At 38.1% G+C, this 12548-nt stretch overlaps 1 protein-coding gene across 1 annotated transcript in view; it reads right to left on the reverse strand.

Moving 5' to 3' along the window:
• The window catches only part of UMAD1 (UBAP1-MVB12-associated (UMA) domain containing 1), a 275271-nt gene that overhangs the window by 226456 nt on the left and 36267 nt on the right, over positions 1-12548 (reverse strand). The window lies entirely within an intron of this gene.

Genomic DNA, 12548 nt, shown 5'->3' on the forward strand with positions numbered 1-12548 from the left:
GAAACTCCAGTACTTTGGCCACCTCATGCAAAGAGTTTTGACTCATTGCAAAAGACTCTGATGCTGGGAGGGATTGGGGGCAGGAGGTGAAGGGGACGACAGAGGATGAGATGGCTGGATGGCATCACTGACTTGATGGACATGAGTTTGAGTGAACTCTGGGAGTTGGTGATGGACAGGGAGGCCTGGCGTGCTGTGACTCATGGGGTTGCAAAGAGTTGGACACGATCGAGCAACTGAACTGAACTGAGCACTGTTATATTAGTTCCCATTTTTCTTGTTAGAATCATTGTGGTTATTTCCTCACCTTGCCCTGCCCTCCTCCAATCACACAGCCTCAGTCCAACAAACACAGACTCCTGTGGTAACACTCGCTGTCTACTCCTCTTCTAGACTTTTTTCAACCCTACACCAAGAATTAATTTTTTTAGGCTTTCTAAAATTTTTTTCTTCTCAAAAGATGATTATCCATTTTGCGCTGCTTGAGCAAAATTCACATATTTTCACTAACCTCTACTATTTTTCTTCGCCAAATGACCCAACATACACAAATACCACTGAGCGTCACCTCGTGTCTTGTCAACAACCAGACTCCATGATAACTTTGAGGACTTTCACAGCTTCTTCTAGAAAACAGTGATTTCATCCACATTTTCCTCCATGCAAAAATACAAACCATGAGTTCTAATAAAGAGTTCTAATACAAGGCTGTAGATCACATACACTTTTCTGTTTTTAAATAATTGCAAAATTTCAGCCTGAATTATAATTCATTACCTTATAATAGAAATATTCAACTATCAAAATAAAGAATTAAGTAAATTAGCACTTAGAGCCAGATGATTAAATAAGATATGTATATGTACTCTGTGACAACACAATGAATAGGAAGGCTGGGTGTAGGTTACACAGAGCATGTGACCCAATTCCATTATATTTACTGAATCCTACCTAATTTTATTATGTGTACATCATGACTTGAGTGAGTACTTTCCAAGACCATTTAAAATTACTTCTGACTCATTTCATTCATTAGGATATATGTACTTCAAAACACTCAAATAATGTAAGTGGTTATTATGATTAAAAACTGTGAGAATTCTAGTTTTTATAAGCCAGTTATAACCCCAAACACAATCTCAATAACAAAAACTAAACTGTTGTGCATCAGTTATCCAAACTTCATTACAATCATCTCAGAAGTTTATAAGCTCAGTTTCAATTCTATGCAGTTAGGTAAGAGTTGATTTAAGCTGAGATCTCTTCTACCACCATTGCATAAAAGGCTTTAAAAAACAAAAACTGGTTTACAACGTGTGAGAATAGGAGCTCTGTTCAATTCAAAAGAATAGACACGTATGAAGGAATGTCCGCCATCTTCTATTTTAAGGATGTCAAGCAGCGCCCTGGTTCCTGGGGTGTCGTTTCTCTCTGGGACAGGCACCCATGTGCTGAGTTCATTCAGAAGCTCTTTCCATTCAGTAAAGAGTACTGTTTAGGATCTTCCCATCTTCCCTGCCGTTTTCACTTCTACCCCCAAAATTCTTTTTTTAATTCATGACTCTTTTATGATTAAGAACTCTAAGTTAAACAATATTTTGGTACAGAAGCAAGTCTCTAAGGCAGCAAGTCTTAAACTTGGTGACCCCAAGACCTCTTTAATCTTAAAAATTGAAGCCCTCAAAGGATTTTTATTTACGTCACTTATATCTCTCGAGGAGCTTCCTGAGTGGCTCCTGGTATAGAATCTGCCTGTCAACCCAGGAGATGCAGAAAATGTGAGTTAGATCCCTGGGATGGGAAGACCCCCTGGAGGAGAAAATTGCAACCACTCCAGTACTCTTGCCTGGGAAATCCCATGGACAGAGGAGCCTGGCAGGCTACAGTCACCGAGAGTCGGACACAACTGAATAACAGCATGGCAGCACATATCTCTTGAGGTTTTAGCATAAATTGAGAAGTTTTTCATTTATTAATTCATGGAAAATTGTATTTTACATGTTAACCTAAATAACATGCTTTAATGAAAAATAGCTATATGAAAAACACAAAAATGTAGTAAAAAGAGAGGCAGTGTCTTGTATTTTTACAAATATCCTTCAGTTTTTGGCTTAAGAATGGGTATCTGGGTTCACCTATCTGTTTCTGCCTTTAGGCTGCTGTGATATATGGCTTCACTGAAGAATAAGAAAAAAAAAAAAGCAAGATCGCACATATATAGCTGGAAAAGGGAACACTTCATGGATCCCATGAAAGTATCTCTTTGAGGCCTGCCACTCTAAAGTATGTCTGTTTCATAATTAAAACACCTTACTGGCCAAAGAAACAACTAGAAGTGAAAACACTTCCTAGGGCTTCAAGCTCAACCTCTGAACTGGTTGGACAGTTGACAAATTGATGACAGCCCTTGGGGTGGTATGCACTTGTCTCCTGAGGTAGTTTAAACCTGAATCAGGACCTCTGGGATTCAATACAGGTTAGGAAAGAGGTTTTTTAATGTTTCTGCCATGTGTGTTTTATATCCATATAATGGACAAAGTTTATTTTTCTTTTTATTTATTAAAAGAAAAATTAGAGTACTAATACAATGGTATTTCACATTAAAAAGTTAAAAACTCTAAAGGTACAATAAATTGGAGTGTTGACTTACTATTCTAAATTTTGATAAAGGATCATTTAAACAGCAACCTGAAAACAGACAAATTCAATTAATTTGAGGCACTGATGTAAGTCTTATTTCATTGACTTTCATTAATGAAGCCTCAATTTTAGTATATTTTCAAAATCTTAGCAAAAAGGGTTACAAACATCGAGGAGAGTTTCATCACCATTTTAGTAGGTAAAAGGAATTATTTTTGGCAAATAAAATAAATTACAGTGAAAGTCTGGCAAGCAAGAATTTTAAAAGCAGGCAGTAAATTCAGTGCGGTGCTACTAGAAGAGTGGCCGATGGCATGCTCCTGAAATTCTGCTGCGGCTGGTCTCATGGCTTCAAAGAACACAATAAATTTACATTGCAACAGGACTGAAGAATGATGTAAGCAAAAATCAAGTGCTCTTCCCCTGCAGCTATGACAGTGCAGTTGAACAGGTGGACACAGCAACTGTTCATCAATACACAAACTAGCTGGCTTGTACCTCAGCAGTTTTTAGAAAAGAGCCAACAAGATACTCACAGTCACGTCAGAGGAATAGTCTAGTAGCTTTACTATGCATCAAATTTTACTTATGGGAGTGCATTTCAGAGATTACAATAGATATGAGTGGGAAAATAAGATTCAGCGTCTTAAAAGTCGCTTAAAAGAATTTACGTGCCCAGTCGTGTCTGACTCTTTGCAGCCCCGTGGACTGCAGACCGCCAGGCTCCTCTGCCTACGAAATTTTCCAGGCAAGAATACTGGAGTGAGGTGTCATTCCCTCCCCTAGGGGATCTTCCCTACCCAGGGGTTGAACCCACATCTCTTACATCTCCTGCAGTGGCAGGAGGATTCTTTACCTAGGAACTGGAAAACATTTGTTTAATACATTAAGAAACATTTCCATCTTCATCCTTGAGGGTTGTGTTATATATTTATACATACACACACACACACACACACACACACACATATATATATATATAAAAGCATCAGGAAAAATATAGGGACTAGGAATTAAAATGGGAATAGCTGTTTCAAGTATAATATTAGAGAAGAATACTCGAGTTTTATATAAGAGCCATTTGAGAGTGGCTGAAACTCAGACCAGAATTCTATCTTACTTCATAAATAAAATACCACATTTTAAAAATAAACTCTAATAAAATATATATAACATTAAAGCTGTCTGAACTATTTTCTATCTTTCTTTAAAAGTCAGTTTGGGAAGCACAGGAACACCGGGCCCTGAAAAAGAATATGAATTATATTATGAAGTTGTGAAAGAGCTAGTTAATAGAAATTTAGACTTGTAAAATGTGAAACAGTCTATTACTATACTTACATTATCAAATGCCATATTTTTAAAGCCAAAGTATGAAATCATTTATCCTGTAAAATTAATCCCTGGTGGGGAAGATCACCTGGAGGAAGAAATGGCAACCCACTCCAGTATTCTTGCCCGGAGAATCCCACGGACAGAGGAGCCTGGAGGGCTATAGTCCATGGTGTTGCAAAGAGTTGGACATGACTGAAGCGACTTAGTACTCACATAAAATATAGCTTTCAATCACAAAAATAATGAAAGGAGATGACTAAACATCTCTATATTAATTACTTCTTTCGTTTGAGATCCCTTCCATAAAACCCAACTGTGTGTAAATCTACTTCTTATACAACTTTTCTGCCTGAACTTCAGTGTGAATTTCACTTCTCTGTTTTACAAATCATGACCTTCTCTTGTTGGAGAAATTCATAAAAGAAGAGAGATCAGAAATAGAAAAGGGAAGCAGAGTGGAGGGCAAAGAAATAGCAGACATGGTTACAGTGGTAATCTGAAGATAAAGGGAGATGGCAGACAGGAAGTACATCCAGGCATCTTCAGAGAGTGAGGGAGCAGACACGTGGATAAAAGGGTCTGTGGTGAAGTAATCCTGGGGCTATCAATCCTGGGGACATCAACAGCTGTATCCTAGATACAACCAAGGGGGGCTGATAGGCAGATAGGGAGGTAAGTACAGGTAAACACAGACACGGTCCATTAATCCCCCTAATCAGCCTCTGAATGACGCTTCTCTAAGCCAGGAACCGGAAGGCAGGACACAAAGCCCAACTGTGAACCAGAAAAGCAGGAAGACAAGAGCATTTCAATGGAGGGGAGGCTCAGAAAAATGCTTCTTTTATAAATATTTTATCTTCAGCAAAGCAACACAAATTCACAATCATGGGACACAGCAAGAGATCTAGGGAAGTCCTTGGCAAACAAGGGATGGTACATGGAATCGAGCAGTAAAGTGTCTAAAAAATCGAGCAGTATCCCTAATTCAAGGTGTGTAAAACATCATGTAGATTGCTGTAGGCATGCTTTACTCTTTTCATTTGGAAAATGTAAAAACTGACACAGATACACCTCCAACTTAAGTTCCCCAACCTAAGTTTCCTCTGAAGGTTTTAAGTTGCTGGCCACAACTTCATTTTCACAAGTTTGGGGGTCCCTGAGTCCTGCTGCTGCTGCTGCATCGCCTCAGTCGTGTCCGACTCTCTGCGACCCCATAGACGGCAGCCTACCAGGCTCCCCTGTCACTGGGATTCTCCAGGCAAGAACACTGGAGTGGGTTGCCATTTCCTTCTCCAATGCATGAAAGCGAAAAGGAAGTCGCTCAGTCGTGTCTGACTCTTAGCGACCCCATGGACTGCAGCCCACCAGGCTCTTCCACCCATGGGATTTTCCAGACAAGAGTACTGGAGTGGGGTGCCATTGCCTTCTCTGTAAGAATACAGAAATTAAATGCCTGATACACAAGTGATACTTCTGAACTGTGGTGCTGAAGAAGACTCTTGAGAGTCCCATGGACTGCAAGGAGATCACATCAGTCAATCCTAAAGGAAATCAACTCTGAATATTCAATGGAAGGACTGATGGTGAAGCTGAAGCTCCAATACTTTGGCCATCTGATGTGAAGAGCCAACTCAATGGAAAAGACCTTGATGCTGAGAAAGACCGAGGGCAGAAGGAGAAGAGGATGACAGAGGATGAGATGGCTGAGTGGATCACTGATTCGATGGACGAGTTTGAGATAGTAATGGACGGGGAAGCCTGGCTTGCTGCAGTTCATGGGGTTGAGTTGGACACGACTCAGCAACTGAACACCAACAACACAAATTTTAACCAAATCTCTGTAGACATCCAAGTGTGAATTACATGATTTTTTTCTTAGTATAAACTTTTGAATTTGGGGGTTTGCCCCCCACCAAAGAATGAGTTAGTTAACTGAGTGAGCACCTTCCAAATATTTAAATGGCTTATTAAGTGGGTAAAGCATCACTTTGAGAAAAAAATACTTTACTAATATTTAGAACTTTTCCTACCTTTAAATATAGTTTTCTAGATGTAATCTGACTAGAAGCAAACAAAAGACTGATTTCCACTTATGTAAATCATTTTATTTATAACCCAAAGCTCAGTTTAGAAGTTTTGCCATGCAAATTCATCCACTCCCCTTAACTCAACTCAAAATATGTATTGAACACCTAATAATACTTGTAAGGTATTACATGAGCTCTGGATTCCCAAGTGGCTCAGTACCAAAGAATCAACCTGCCAATGTAGGAGATGCAGGAGACACGGGTTCGAACCCTGGATAGGGAAGATCCCCTAGAGGAGGAAATGGCAACCCACTCCAGTGTTCTATTTTTCCCCTTCTTTCTTTCTTTTAATTGAAAGATAATTGCTTTACAATATTGTGTTACCTTCTGCCATTACATCAACATGAATCAGCCTTATGGAGAGAGGAGCCTTGCGGGCTACAGTTGATGGCTTTGCAGAGTCAGACACAACTGAGCACGCACGCATATGAACACAAAGGTCATAGTGACTCACAAGTTACGGTTCCCAAGAAGTGGTGGAATTGAAAAACAGATCTGCCCTCATTCAATACATCTTCTGGGCTAAATGTGAAGAGCCTAGAGGAAGGAAGTAATCTTTCTGATCCTAAACTTAGAATTGAATCTATTTCCAAGATGACCTTACAGATGGGAACATCATATCCACTGACCACCCTAGGGATTCACAGAGTTTCTAAAGTGAAACTTTCCAGTGCTCCTGTTTAGTTCAGCCTGGTGCCACTATTTTTAAACAGTTTAATGATTTCCCTATTTTTATGGAAGTAAAAATAAAACAGATCTGTCCAATTCATAAATTCCTGTAGAATTCTAAGGAAACCAACATTTTGACTTGAGGCCCAACTTTACAAATGGGTAGAGCATAAACAGCTTTAACTTTTAAATCATCACTTGGAAAAAGAATCTAAAGAGACCTAAAAACTCATTCTATTACCTTTAAAAAAAATCAGTCTGATAAGAAGGAAAAACACAAAACCTTTCTAAGAAAGGCTGATGCTCTTGTAAATCGATGGAGCCAGTGCCCCTTAGGGTTGGGAGAACCAGTATGCACAGAAGCCAGCATTACTTTGCTACAGGAAAAACCAAGGGCTACTTTTCAGCTCCAAATCACTTTGAGATGAGTTGATTTTAAGACAAGATTCCCACTCCCCTTACCATTGAATAACCACAGAGGAAGAGGGGAGCTAATATAACAGAGGGCTGGAGAAGGAGGGTGAAAGGGGTCACTGCAAAAAAGAACTGGAAATGCTAACGCCGCAGCGCTCACCCAGAAAACTAGGCTATCTGATAGTCAAAAGAGTGGACTGAACTGCCCAGACAGGATCCTGGTTATATGATATGCCACAAAACAGGAAAAATATTTGGACAGAATGAAATCTGCAATGGTTCCATCTCAAACACTTTGTAAGTCAGGTGGGTCTGGTTCAAGAAGTAATTTCAAAGGAAAAGGCTAAGTTCTAAACACATCGCAAGTAGACTTACAGCCATTTCTCACTAAAACTTCTACAAATTGGGTTGAAATTGATAGCAGAGGGGGAGGGGGAAATGCACTCACATAATACTTGTAAAAATACACTGAAGAAGTCTTTGTAGTTGCTTAAAAAATGAAAATTGTTGTATTTTTCAACCTTTTCACAGAAATAGATCTGACCTATCTTTAAATTCATTAATTTCACCAAAAGACCTGATAAAGTGTACATAACTCATAATAAATAAAATCTCTTCAGAAATAGAGATAACTGTTTTTCTTCATGCCTACCAGCATGGGGTCTAGCCCTTGGGCATAAGTGTTTGAGTAGGCACTCGGTGTTTAGTGAATTTATTGAATAAATGAGTAACTTACTAGAAATCTATGAACGGTTTACCAGGATTCTATGACTCTCCTGAAACTGTACGTGAAATATTGAGCCCATGGGTACATGGGCATTTTTCCTCAATTCTCACACAGTTCATAGCCAAAAAAGGGTACGACTTATTTTGAGTAATGGAAAAATTATTTCTCTTTCAGGCAATCCACTATTAAGACTGCTTGTTACTGAAGTTTGATAAGAACTTGACAACAAAGAAGATCCAGATAACACACTTCCTGGCTAGAATCTGTAGTGCAGAAATTCTCTACTTTTAATTAAAAGAAGACTTATATGCTCTGACAGTCAAATGAACAGAGGGTCAGACTGATAAGGAATCCACTCCAAGCGACTCCCCAAAGCAAACGCCATTTTACAACCTCTTATGACATGGCCTGGAGAAATATCAAAATTTTCCTTCCAAACACTTCTGGTCTCTTTAAACTGAGTCACTCAAGCAACTGAGGAACTCTGATTTATACTTCTCAAAGTGGGAGATGAGTGTCCCCAGGAAGACACACGATGACAAAGGAGAAACACAGCAAATCCCCTAGCATCTAAGTCACTGCTCGATGCTACACAGTTTTAAAGCATTTTATGTTAAAATAACCATCGCCATATTTTGCACTGAGGGCAATATTCACATGAGTTTGAGATAACACTAGCTCAGAAGGAAAAAAATTCCCTAACGTCACATGCCTCCCCCCAGAGGCTTTAGGGGGCATACATTCATTCCCCTCTGTCACTGGGGTACTTCTGGAAAAAAAAAGTATGAGCAGAACTGCCACACAGAGAGGCCACAATACATTTTCAAATTGAATTTTCCATTATTTGTTTTTAAAACTTTTTTAAATCTCTAAAAGTTACCCATAAAATATCTGTTTTAAGCAGATAACTTTAAATGCCTCAAGATGAAATGGATAAGTTATTTGCTTCTTAAGTCTTTCAGAGATAAGCAAGTTAAATATTGTAAACTGCCTGGAAAACTTGATGACTCTGATGTTAAAGCAATAAACACTAAACCGTTCTATTGGACAAAAATTAGATAGCAGAAGTACTATACAGTGAGAGACCTGTCCAAAAAAAAAAAAGAAAAAAAATAAATATATATATAAACCCTATACCATCAGCATTGTTGTAGAAGATGTTACTCTCTTTATAGCCCAGCAAAGGGTCAAGAATGTACTTCATGGAGAAGAGGAATGTGTTCATCAAGATTTCAATGGGTGAAAAAAATAATTTTAAAAAATAAGAAGAAAAGCAAAACAATCTAATTCACCCTTGCTGAACATTATTTGATCTACCACCAACCATTCCTACTGACTCCGCTTGGAACACATACCAAGACTGAAGTTCTACAGAACTTGGAATAGGGGGAGAGTGTTTACTGAGCTTGCAAAGCTTAGGTCATAGATGATTCTGCTTCCCATAGTCCAATGCCCAGGAAAAATCAATAAATCTGTGACGAGTCTTATGTTGTTCTTAACAGATTTCAGATGGAATGTCTGAAAAGGGCAGTCTTTAAAAAAGAAAAAAGAAAAAAAGGGAGTGTCTACATCTGAGTCTGGGCTGACAGGGCCCTAGCCATGGAGTTATTAAAGGTAAGCCAGTTGGCAAGGACCACTGCCCACTATTCAAAGGCAACTTTGAGCGTTTGAGAGGGAGAAAATCTTTACAGTGTTTCATTTAGCTTGAGCTGGTGAGTCACTTGTTCAGTATGAGGGAGAGTTACTGGCAACAAATAAGGAAGAGCCTTGAGATCGATAAATTTCAAGCAGTTGACACTGGTTAATGGCTGGGGAAAATATGCTTCCCCACGATCAACTGAGATCTGAATTTCCATAATTTAACTTCCAAATTCATACCACAAGTTATTCTATTTCCAAATCAGACCTCGTGGCCACTTCTAGTGGCTAAACTCTTGTCTTTTAATAAGTTTTTCTTTCCTGGAAAATTAAAATCTTATACTAAGACACATCTAAGATTCCACATTGTTTTCCCAAATTATCTTTATTTTATGCACCTCACACATCAAACCACGTTTGTTTAACGTACCCAAGTGTACCCAACATACCCAACTCTTCTAATCAATGTTGACTTGAACAGAGTGAGTTTCATAAGAGCTCAAGCAGAAAACAGATCATAGTGGTAACAGTGTTGTCAGAAACCCACAGAGATAAACTGTGTTTAAAAGAGCCTGGTACTGATAAAGATGGACAGTCTACCTCACTCCTTCACACTCTTGCCTTACTAAATCCAACTGTGAGTGCATAAAATGAAATGTGAATGATGCCACTTAATTTACAGATATCATTTATGATCATGCAAGAAGACAGATGTGGAGAAAATAAAGAACCTAGAGGAGACCTGAATGATAATCCCAATATACACAGATATACAATATACACATACACAGTATGCGAGGTCTACTCAGAAGGAGAGGGGAAGGGCCTTGCTTAGGGACACATGCCCAGAAGCAAGGCTTCTTTATTCAGGGCCATGGAGCAAGGGGTCAGACTCTGTCTGTAAAAATTCCACTGCCAGAAATTCAATGGGACAGCCGCTAACGCCAGAGAACATGAAAAGCATGAGTGTTCTTGCTCTGAGACTAAACCTTTAGGAAGTTCTATGCCTAAAAGTAACAAGGAAGGGACATGGTTGAGAAGCATGTAACCAAAATTAAGTGGGCAAAATCAGAGTAAAAATCCATTTTCTATGTCTAGAAAAAGATGAAGGGACAAAAGTTAGCAGACTTTTTTCTCTTTTCACACCCTTTCTCATCTAATAGAACATAACCATTCTTTGTTACAAATAAAATCCTAAATTGGTGAGGTTTGAAAATTCTGCCTGAGATAAACTGTGGTGAAGAAAATGTTGAAGACTAGTAAATAAACTATTGTATGATTACCAGGTGAGAGGCAAGGGGGACTTCTCTACTTGGAAAATATGCTTAAATCCTTCTTCAGGATGTTGAAGTATGACTCAGAGGTAAACCTCCAACTACTTAATAGTGCTCCTCTATAAGTATGGAAAAAAGATAAGATTTTTTAAAATGAAAGGTTCTTATATATTTGATCCAAGTGCCTAATGACGCAATTGAAATTTTTAAAAATCCAGTTGCTTTCATTAACAAGACATTCCAAATCACCTGAAAATAATGACAATTAAAATACAGTATACTAACGCATATATATGGAATTTAGAAAGATGGTAACAATAACCCGGTATACGAGACAGCAAAAGAGACACTGATGTATAGAACAGTCTTATGGACTCTGTGGGAGAGGGAGAGGGTGGGAAGATTTGGGAGAATGACATTGAAACATGTAAAATATCATGTAAGAAACGAGTTGCCAGTCCAGGTTCGATGTACAATACTGGATGCTTGGGGCTAGTGCACTGGGACGACCCAGAGGGATGGTATGGGGAGGGAGGAGGGAGGAGGGTTCAGGATGGGGAACACATGTATACCTGTGGCGGATTCATTTTGATATTTGGCAAAACTAATACAATTATGTAAAGTTTAAAAATAAAATAAAATAAATAAAAAATAAAAATAAAAAATAAAACAAAAAAAAAGAAAAAAAAAGATCTTATTCTTCAGAGAGAAAAAACCTTTTAACATCAGTCATGCAATTATTAACTAAACAATCAATACAACAACCCACTGTAAAGAAAAATTATTAAATATGTATTTGTGGTACGATTAGAGTTTAAAAGTCTAAACTTCAAATTTCAGAGATATATTATGCAAAATAACATAAGATAAATATAAAACTTCACATTAATATTATGAAGATTTCCAAGTACAGAAAAATAAAAATAGAATTACAATTATGAATCAGAATTATGATCTGGCAACCCACTCCTGGGCATATAACCAGACAAAATCCTAATTCAAAAAGACACATGCACCTCTATAGTCACAGCAAAACTATTCACAATAGTCAAGACATGGAAACAATCTGAAAGTCCATCAATACATGAATGGATAAAGAAGATGTGGTACATATATACAATGGAATACTACTCAGCCAAAAAAAAAAAAACCAGAATGAAATAATGCCATCTGCAGCAACATGGATAAGTCAGAAAGAGAAAGACAAATACCATATGACATTGCTTATACGTGGAATCTAAAATATGGTACAAATGAGTCCATCTACAAAACAGAAAACAGACTCACAAAACAGACCTGTGGTTGCCAAGGCAGAAGAGGCTGGGAGGAAGATGGCGTGGGAGGCTGGGGTTAGCAGATGTAAGCTTTTATATATGGAATGGATAAACAGCAAGGTCCTACCGTACAACACAGAGAACTGTATTCAACATCCTGTGATATACCATAATGGAAAAGAATATTTTAGAAAAAGAATATGTATGTGTATAACTGAACCAGTATGTTGGAGAGCAGAAATTAACACAACATTGTAAATCAACTATACTTCAATTTTTTGAAAAACTGCCAAGAAGCAGACTATACAAAATTAAACAAGGTCCAAGTTTATGACATCCACTAAAAATTACATAGTTTACATAAGTTATTTATAAAGTACAGTGAAATTCCACCTTAAAACTGACTTCAAGGTTTAAAGGATGTCTCTTGATACACTGCAAGTTCTGGTTGCATAAAGGTGTTTAGGGAATAAAAGGATTATCTACATCC

Source organism: Bos mutus, chromosome 4, assembly GCF_027580195.1.
Source record: "Bos mutus isolate GX-2022 chromosome 4, NWIPB_WYAK_1.1, whole genome shotgun sequence".
In the NCBI taxonomy this organism is placed as follows: domain Eukaryota; kingdom Metazoa; phylum Chordata; class Mammalia; order Artiodactyla; family Bovidae; genus Bos; species Bos mutus.